Source organism: Aquarana catesbeiana, linkage group LG09 (assembly GCF_042186555.1).
Source record: "Aquarana catesbeiana isolate 2022-GZ linkage group LG09, ASM4218655v1, whole genome shotgun sequence".
NCBI lineage: Eukaryota > Metazoa > Chordata > Amphibia > Anura > Ranidae > Aquarana > Aquarana catesbeiana.
The window spans coordinates 1,224,216-1,233,325 of NC_133332.1; positions in this window are offsets into that span (position 1 = coordinate 1,224,216).

Here is a 9,110-nt window from a genome sequence, read left to right on the forward strand (position 1 = left end):
CCGGATACACCACCAATCATCTACTACCGGGGGATCACCGGATATACCACCAATCATCTACTACCGGGGAGATCACCGGATACACCACCAATCATTTACTACCGGGGGGATCACCGGATACACCACCAATCAACTACTACCGGGGGGGATCACCGGATACACCACCAATCATCTACAACCGGGGAGATCACCGGATACACCACCAATCATCTACTACCGGGGAGATCACCGGATATACCACCAATCATCTACTACCGGGGGGGATCACCGGATACACCACCAATCATCTACTACCGGGGGATCACCGGATACACCACCAATTATCTACTACCGGGGGGATCACCGGATACACCACCAATCATCTACTACCGGGGGGATCACCGGATACACCACCAATCATCTACTACCGGGGGGATCACCAGATACACCACCAATCATCTACTACCGGGGAGATCACCGGATACACCACCAATCATCTACTACCGGGGGATCACCGGATACACCACCAATCATCTACTACCGGGGGGATCACCGGATACACCACCAATAATCTACTACCGGGGGGGATCACCGGATACACCACCAATCATCTACTACCGGGGGGATCACCGGATACACCACCAATCATCTACTACCGGGGGGATCACCGGATACACCACCAATCATCTACTACCGGGGAGATTACCGGATACACCACCAATCATCTACTACCGGGGGATCACCGGATATACCACCAATCATCTACTACCGGGGAGATCACCGGATACACCACCAATCATTTACTACCGGGGGGATCACCGGATACACCACCAATCAACTACTACCGGGGGGGATCACCGGATACACCACCAATCATCTACAACCGGGGAGATCACCGGATACACCACCAATCATCTACTACCGGGGAGATCACCGGATATACCACCAATCATCTACTACCGGGGGGGATCACCGGATACACCACCAATCATCTACTACCGGGGGATCACCGGATACACCATCAATCATCTACTACCGGGGGATCACCGGATACACCACCAATTATCTACTACCGGGGGGATCACCAGATACATCACCATTCATGTACTACCGGGGGGATCACCGGATACACCACCAATCATCTACTACCGGGGGGATCACCGGATACACCACCAATCATCTACTACCGGGGGGATCACCAGATACACCACCAATCATCTACTACCGGGGAGATCACCGGATACACCACCAATCATCTACTACCGGGGGATCACCGGATACACCACCAATCATCTACTACCGGGGGGATCACCGGATACACCACCAATAATCTACTACCGGGGGGGATCACCGGATACACCACCAATCATCTACTACCGGGGGGATCACCGGATACACCACCAATCATCTACTACCGGGGGGATCACCGGATACACCACCAATCATCTACTACGGGGGGATCACCATGTACACCACCAATCATCTACTACCGGGGGGATCACCGGATACACCACCAATCATCTACTACCGGGGGGATCACCGGATACACCACCAATCATCTACTACTGGGGGGATCACCGGATACACCACCAATCATCTACTACCAGGGGGATCACCGGATACACCACCAATCATCTACTACCGGGGGGATCACCAGATACACCACAAATCATCTACAACCGGGGAGATCACCGTATACACCACCAATCATCTACTACCGGGGGGATGACCGGATACACCACCAATCAGCTACTACTGGGGGGATCACTGGATACACCACCAATCATCTACTACCGGGGAGATCACCGGATATACCACCAATCATCTACTACCAGGGGGGATCACCGGATACACCACCAATCATCTACTACCGGGGTGATCAACGGATACACCACCAATCATCTACAACCGGGGAGATCACCGGATACACCACCAATCATCTACTACTGGGGGGATCACCGGATACACCACCAATCATCTACTACCGGGGGGGATCACCGGATACACCACCAATCATTTACTACCGGGGAGATCACCGGATACACCACCAATCATCTACAACTGGGGAGATCACCGGATACACCACCAATCATCTACTACCGGGGGGATCACTGGATACACCACCAATCATCTACTACCGGGGAGATCACTGGATATACCACCAATCATCTACTACCGGGGGGATCACCGGATACACCACCAATCATCTACTACCGGGGAGATCACCGGATATACCACCAATCATCTACTACCGGGGGGATCACCGGATACACCACCAATCATCTACTACCGGGGAGATCACCGGATATACCACCAATCATCTACTACTGGGGGGGATCACCGGATACACCACCAATCATCTACTACCGGGGAGATCACCGGATACACCACCAATCATCTACTACCGGGGGGATCACCGGATATACCACCAATCATCTACTACCGGGGTGATCACCGGATTTACCACCAATCATCTACTACCGGGGGGATCACCGGATACACCACCAATCATCTACTACTGGGGAGATCACCGGATACACCACCAATCATCTACAACTGGGGAGATCACCGGATATACCACCAATCATCTACTACCGGGGGATCACTGGATATACCACCAATCATCTACAACCGGGGAGATCACCGGATATACCACCAATCATCTACTACTGGGGAGATCACCGGATACACCACCAATCATCTACAACCGGGGAGATCACCGGATACACCACCAATCATCTACTACCGGGGAGATCAGATCACCGGATATACCACCAATCATCTACTACCGGGGGGATCACCGGATATACCACCAATCATCTACTACTGGGGGGATCTCCGGATACACCACCAATCATCTCCTACCGGGGGGATCACCGGATACACCACCAATCATCTACTATCGGGGGGATCACCGGATACACCACCAATCATCTACTACCGGGGGGATCACCGGATACACCACCAATCATCTACTACCGGGGGGATCACCGGATACACCACCAATCATCTACTACCGGGGGGATCACCGGATACACCACCAATCATCTACTACCGGGGGGATCACCAGATACACCACCAATCATCTACAACCGGGGAGATCACCGTATACACCACCAATCATCTACTACCGGGGGGATGACCGGATACACCACCAATCAGCTACTACTGGGGGGATCACTGGATACACCACCAATCATCTACTACCGGGGAGATCACCGGATATACCACCAATCATCTACTACCGGGGGGGATCACCGGATACACCACCAATCATCTACTACCGGGGTGATCACCGGATACACCACCAATCATCTACAACCGGGGAGATCACCGGATACACCACCAATCATCTACTACTGGGGGGATCACCGGATACACCACCAATCATCTACTACCGGGGGGGATCACCGGATACACCACCAATCATTTACTACCGGGGAGATCACCGGATACACCACCAATCATCTACAACTGGGGAGATCACCGGATACACCACCAATCATCTACTACCGGGGGGATCACCGGATACACCACCAATCATCTACTACCGGGGAGATCACTGGATATACCACCAATCATCTACTACCGGGGGGATCACCGGATACACCACCAATCATCTACTACCGGGGAGATCACCGGATATACCACCAATCATCTACTACCGGGGGGATCACCGGATACACCACCAATCATCTACTACCGGGGAGATCACCGGATATACCACCAATCATCTACTACTGGGGGGGATCACCGGATACACCACCAATCATCTACTACCGGGGAGATCACCGGATACACCACCAATCATCTACTACCGGGGGGATCACCGGATATACCACCAATCATCTACTACCGGGGTGATCACCGGATTTACCACCAATCATCTACTACCGGGGGGATCACCGGATACACCACCAATCATCTACTACTGGGGAGATCACCGGATACACCACCAATCATCTACAACCGGGGAGATCACCGGATATACCACCAATCATCTACTACCGGGGGGATCACCGGATATACCACCAATCATCTACAACCGGGGAGATCACCGGATATACCACCAATCATCTACAACCGGGGAGATCACCGGATATACCACCAATCATCTACTACTGGGGAGATCACCGGATACACCACCAATCATCTACAACCGGGGAGATCACCGGATACACCACCAATCATCTACTACCGGGGAGATCAGATCACCGGATATACCACCAATCATCTACTACCGGGGGGATCACCGGATATACCACCAATCATCTACTACTGGGGGGATCTCCGGATACACCACCAATCATCTACTACCGGGGGGATCACCGGATACACCACCAATCATCTACTATCGGGGGGATCACCGGATACACCACCAATCATCTACTACCGGGGGGATCACCGGATACACCACCAATCATCTACTACCGGGGGGATCACCGGATACACCACCAATCATCTACTACCGGGGGGATCACCTGATACACCACCAATCATCTACTACTGGGGGGATCATCGGATACACCACCAATCATCTACTACCGGGGGGATCACCGGATACACCACCAATCATCTACTACTGGGGGGATCACTGGATACACCACCAATCATCTACTACCGGGGGGATCACCGGATACACCACCAATCATCTACTACCTGGGGGATCACTGGATACACCACCAATCATCTACTACCGGGGGGATCACCGGATACACCACCAATCATCTACTACCGGGGGGATCACCGGATACACCACCAATCATCTACTATCGGGGGGATCACCGGATACACCACCAATCATCTACTACCGGGGGGATCACCGGATACACCACCAATCATCTACTACCGGGGGGATCACCGGATATACCACCAATCATCTACTACCGGGGGGATCACCGGATACACCACCAATCATCTACTATCGGGGGGATCACCGGATACACCACCAATCATCTACTACCGGGGGAATCACCGGATACACCACCAATCATCTACTACCGGGGGGATCACCGGATATACCACCAATCATCTACTACCGGGGGGATCACCGGATACACCACCAATCATCTACTACCGGGGGGATCACCGGATACACCACCAATCATCTACTACCGGGGGGATCACCGGATACACCACCAATCATCTACTACCGGGGGGATCACCGGATACACCACCAATCATCTACTACCGGGGGGATCACCGGATACACCACCAATCATCTACTACCGGGGAGATCACCGGATACACCACCAATCATCTACTACCGGGGGGATCACCGGATACACCACCAATCATCTACTACCAGTGTGATCACCGGATACACCACCAATCATCTACTACCGGGGGGATCACTGGGGTTCAATATCAGCTGTGTCTCTGTCCAGCCCCCAACACCTAGAACTATGACATGCTGATCACAGATCCCCCAGTACAAATCTACCCCCCCCACAACAATACCTGACCCCCTCCCCCTACACCCCCCCACACAACACCTGTCAATCATAATCCCAATCATCATCTAATAAACGTGTTGAATGTTCTGCAGAGCCAATCAGAATGATGCTTTAATAATATATCCTATTATTACTATTAGATAAAGGGTTCAACCCGCCCCAGGCTTGGGTAGTGGGGGCAGGGCTGACTAAAACTACAGATACATTATTGATCGATCAGTTATTGAAAATGCCCAGAAAATCCACCCAGAGGTGTGCCAGCTGTAGGCAGCTCTATGACATAACACCGCGCACGCCGATTACATTACCGCCCCCCATCATCATGATACCATATAACGCAATGGAGAGGAGTCATTACCAGAAACCCTTCCCTGAGCCAGCCAATCACCATCATCCAATAATCAACCACTGAAGAGCGAGCGCAAATCCCCCGATATTCCATCAATGACACCAAAGACGTCACAGAATCCATGATATATCCCATCAATACTCTGCTCCTTCCCCAAGACTCTCCTCTCCTGAAATACTCTGCTCCTTCCTCCAGACTCTCCTCTCCTGAAATACTCTGCTCCTTCCTCAAGACTCTCCTCTCCTGAAATACTCTGCTCCTTCCTCCAGACTCTCCTCTCCTGAAATACTCTGCTCCTTCCCCAAGACTCTCCTCTCCTGAAATACTCTGCTCCTTCCCCAAGACTCTCCTCTCCTGAAATACTCTGCTCCTTCCTCCAGACTCTCCTCTCCTGAAATACTCTGCTCCTTCCCCAAGACTCTCCTCTCCTGAAATACTCTGCTCCTTCCCCAAGACTCTCCTCTCCTGAAATACTCTGCTCCTTCCTCCAGACTCTCCTCTCCTGAAATACTCTGCTCCTTCCTCCAGACTCTCCTCTCCTGAAATACTCTGCTCCTTCCTACAGACTCTCCTCTCCTGAAATACTCTGCTCCTTCCTCCAGACTCTCCTCTCCTGAAATACTCTGCTCCTTCCTCCAGACTCTCCTCTCCTGAAATACTCTGCTCCTTCCTCCAGACTCTCCTCTCCTGAAATACTCTGCTCCTTCCCCAAGACTCTCCTCTCCTGAAATACTCTGCTCCTTCCTCCAGACTCTCCTCTCCTGAAATACTCTGCTCCTTCCCCAAGACTCTCCTCTCCTGAAATACTCTGCTCCTTCCCCAAGACTCTCCTCTCCTGAAATACTCTGCTCCTTCCTCCAGACTCTCCTCTCCTGAAATACTCTGCTCCTTCCTCCAGACTCTCCTCTCCTGAAATACTCTGCTCCTTCCTACAGACTCTCCTCTCCTGAAATACTCTGCTCCTTCCTCCAGACTCTCCTCTCCTGAAATACTCTGCTCCTTCCCCAAGACTCTCCTCTCCTGAAATACTCTGCTCCTTCCCCAAGACTCTCCTCTCCTGAAATACTCTGCTCCTTCCTCCAGACTCTGCTCTCCTGAAATACTCTGCTCCTTCCTCCAGACTCTCCTCTCCTGAAATACTCTGCTCCTTCCCCAAGACTCTCCTCTCCTGAAATACTCTGCTCCTTCCCCAAGACTCTCCTCTCCTGAAATACTCTGCTCCTTCCCCAAGACTCTCCTCTCCTGAAATACTCTGCTCCTTCCCCAAGACTCTCCTCTCCTGAAATACTCTGCTCTTTCCTCCTCTCTCTCCTCTCCTGAAATACTCTGCTCCTTCCTCCAGACTCTGCTCTCCTGAAATACTCTGCTCCTTCCTCTAGACTCTCCTCTCCTGAAATACTCTGCTCCTTCCTCCAGACTCTCCTCTCCTGAAATACTCTGCTCCTTCCTCCAGACTCTCCTCTCCTGAAATACTCTGCTCCTTCCTCCAGACTCTCCTCTCCTGAAATATTCTGCTCCTTCCTCCACACTCTCCTTTCCTGAAATACTCTTCTCCTTCCTCCAGACTCTCCTCTCCTTAAATACTCTGCTCCTTCCTACAGACTCTCCTCTCCTGAAGTACTCTGCTCCTTTCTCTAGACTCTCCTCTCCGGAAATACTCTGCTCCTTCCTCCTCTCTCTCCTCTGCTGAAATACTCTGCTCCATCCTCCAGACTCTCCTCTCCTGAAATACTCTGCTCCTTCCTACAGACTCTCCTCTCCTGAAATACTCTGCTCCTTCCTACAGACTCTCCTCTCCTGAAATACTCTGCTCCTTCCTCCAGACTCTCCTTTCCTGAAATACTCTGCTCCTTCCTCCAGACTCTCCTTTCCTGAAATACTCTTCTCCTTCCTCAAGACTCTCCTCTCCTGAAATACTCTGCTCCTTCCTCCAGACTCTCCTCTCCTGAAATACTCTGCTCCTTCCTCCAGACTCTCCTCTCCTGAAATACTCTGCTCCTTCCTCCAGACTCTCCTCTCCTGAAATACTCTGCTCCTTCCTACAGACTCTCCTCTCCTGAAATACTCTGCTCCTTTCTCTAGACTCTCCTCTCCTGAAATACTCTGCTCCTTCCTCCTCTCTCTCCTCTCCTGAAATACTCTGCTCCTTCCTCCAGACTCTCCTCTCCTGAAATACTCTGCTCCTTTCTCTAGACTCTCCTCTCCTGAAATACTCTGCTCCTTCCTCCTCTCTCTCCTCTCCCGAAATACTCTGCTCCATCCTCCAGACTCTCCTCTCCTGAAATACTCTGCTCCTTCCTACAGACTCTCCTCTCCTGAAATACTCTGCTCCTTCCTCCAGACTCTCCTCTCCTGAAATACTCTGCTCCATCCTCCAGACTCTCCTCTCCTGAAATACTCTGCTCCTTCCTCCAGACTCTCCTCTCCTGAAATACTCTGCTCCTTCCTACAGACTCTCCTCTCCTGAAATACTCTGCTCCTTCTTCCAGACTCTCCTCTCCTGAAATACTCTGCTCCTTCCTACAGACTCTCCTCTCCTGAAATACTCTGCTCCTTCCTACAGACTCTCCTCTCCTGAAATACTCTGCTCCTTCCTCAAGACTCTCCTCTCCTGAAATACTCTGCTCCTTCCTCCAGACTCTCCTTTCCTGAAATACTCTGCTCCTTCCTCCAGACTCTCCTTTCCTGAAATACTCTTCTCCTTCCTCAAGACTCTCCTCTCCTGAAATACTCTGCTCCTTCCTCCAGCCTCTCCTTTCCTGAAATACTCTGCTCCTTCCTCCAGACTCTCCTCTCCTGAAATACTCTGCTCCTTCCTACAGACTCTCCTCTCCTGAAATACTCTGCTCCTTCCTCCAGACTCTCCTCTCCTGAAATACTCTGCTCCTTCCTCCAGACTCTCCTCTCCTGAAATACTCTGCTCCTTCCTCCAGACTCTCCTCTCCTGAAATACTCTTCTCCTTCCTCCAGACTCTGCTCTCCTGAAATACTCTGCTCCTTCCTCCAGACTCTCCTCTCCTGAAATACTCTGCTCCTTCCTCCAGACTCTCCTCTCCTGAAATACTCTGCTCCATCCTCCAGACTCTCCTCTTCTGAAATACTCTTCTCCTTCCTCCAGACTCTGCTCTCCTGAAATACTCTGCTCCTTCCTCCAGACTCTCCTCTCCTGAAATACTCTTCTCCTTCCTCCAGACTCTGCTCTCCTGAAATACTCTGCTCCTTCCTCCAGACTCTCCTCTCCTGAAATACTCTGCTCCTTCCTACAGACTCTCCTCTCCTGAAATACTCTTCTCCTTCCTCCAGACTCTCCTCTCCTGAAATACTCT